This window comes from Aegilops tauschii, chromosome 3 (genome assembly GCF_002575655.3).
Source record: "Aegilops tauschii subsp. strangulata cultivar AL8/78 chromosome 3, Aet v6.0, whole genome shotgun sequence".
NCBI classification, from domain to species: domain Eukaryota; kingdom Viridiplantae; phylum Streptophyta; class Magnoliopsida; order Poales; family Poaceae; genus Aegilops; species Aegilops tauschii.
The window spans coordinates 73,922,866-73,924,802 of NC_053037.3; the positions used below are offsets into that span (position 1 = coordinate 73,922,866).

Sequence of the window (1,937 nt, forward strand, 5' to 3'; positions counted from 1 at the left end):
CAAAAATCTATCATTATTTAAGATAATTTTAAGTTTGAACAAGCAATCAATTGTTTTATGAGGTAAAATATGCTCAATAGTAAATTTGTTATGAGTAACCCATAAATACAAGGAAATAGAAGCAAAAATAACCCAACATAGCTGTCTTGAATTGCCAGAGAAAGGAGCAAGACAAGAAAACCAATTCTGAAAGTTCAATGGGTCCCAATTTTCATTGAGCCACAAGCGAACACATCTCTAAAAAACATAGCCATGGTATAGGTAAACAAAATGTGCTCCACATTCTCAATCTCTCCATAAAGAATGCAAGCTTCATTTGCCAATCCTTATCAACTTACATAGCTCTAATGGTTCTTCACTCAAAAGCATGGTTACTTCATAAATTTAATGGGAAAACGATTAACATAGCAGATAACCATCTATGAGTCTGATAGTTACATAAGGAAATAACAAATACAAACATAATCAAACAAATCTTGTTCTATCTTTTACACCCACACAATATTTTCCAATCTTCTGCAATTTTATTCATCATTTTATTTCTAAAAGTAAAGAAACCATAATATCTTTTCCATCTGGGATAGAACCTCTGCCTTCATCCATTTTGGCGCTCATAGTTCAACTTTGTAGCTTGTTCTTCCTTGCTTTGCTATGGGAACTCATGTGACCACCAAAGGCTTGAGATGAGTTGAAGGTGAGATTGCAAATGCTGCATCTATACTTACGTGAACTCGTAGTAGTATGCACAATACCACTATTAGTAATGCCATTTGGTACACCCATAGGAGTCTTGTCTTCTCTGGGGTCATGTGAGGATGTGGCGAATGGACCAAAAGGGGTAGGCACAACATAACTAGCATCACGGGTTAGCGTCCCATGTGGTATATTTTGTGGACCCTGTATAATAATTGGTGAGTGGTGACAAAATATAGAAATACAAACAAATTGTGATGGTACTAAGTTTACCTTGTAGACGCTCCTGGTTGGGATCTCAAAGATTGGACCATCATCTATTGCTCCAATAGTATTAAGGTGGGCATTGACAACTGCAATGGGATCTCCTTGGAGTAAGGATGTAATTGATGGAGACTCCATGGAAAAGATCCTCCTTTGATCCGATGAACTAAAGTAGTTCCTAATTGGGTTTGACAGGAAATCTTGGTGCGAGAATATTTCTAGCGGGTTCTCAAAGATTTCCCTATGGTTGGGCAGAGAAGGAAGGGTATTGACCCTAGTTGAAGGAGTAAACTTTGCATCAGGCAACTGTGGAGGTAGTGATGATAGTGATACACTGGTTTGATATGGCATGATGGAACAATCTTTGATTGATGGCATGGTAACTACATGTGGTGCATCAATGGTAGGTGGGGTGTTCCATACCCAAGTTGAATCTGATGGTGTGGAATTCAGGGGAACAAAATCACTCAACATCGGCATGATCGCTCTGCCTCTCGGAGCATCATGCAAGGGAGAAATTTTGGCCTCACTTTCACTAGATCTGACTTTGTTAGGATAGGAGCCATTAGGATCCATAGCTCCTAGTAAAATCAAGAACTTTTCTAGAAAGGTATGGAAAGTAGAGATGTATATGGTATGATAGTGTTCGTTTCTTAGGAGGAATACTACGTGAGGTGATATTAGGTGTATTTATAGGAATCTTGCGTATCTATGAACATGCATGCCTTCATGTATTATTCAATTGTGTCATTAACTAAAATATTTGAACTTTAATCACTAGTATTCATACAGTATCTAAGAGATATGGGTGATAAATTATTCTAATAATTCATGATATCTTCTAGGATATCTTATTGGTAAATTAGTAATGGGCATGGGCTGGGTCGGCCCGTCCGGTCACTTACTGACCCAAAAATTTGAGGCCAATGGGTCATGTTGGGGTCTCAAACAAGATTGGGGTCAACAGAGCCGGCCCCTGG

At 38.5% G+C, this 1,937-nt stretch overlaps 1 long non-coding RNA gene across 1 annotated transcript; it reads right to left on the reverse strand.

The window, feature by feature from the left end:
- Window positions 1–276: 276 nt before the first annotated feature.
- On the reverse strand, window positions 277–1,592 carry LOC120975363 (uncharacterized). Its single transcript, XR_012180922.1, has 2 exons — window positions 967–1,592; window positions 277–897 (listed from the first exon to the last, which is right to left on the reverse strand). It is a non-coding gene; the product is annotated as an uncharacterized lncRNA (long non-coding RNA).
- Between the last annotated feature and the right edge of the window lie 345 nt (window positions 1,593–1,937).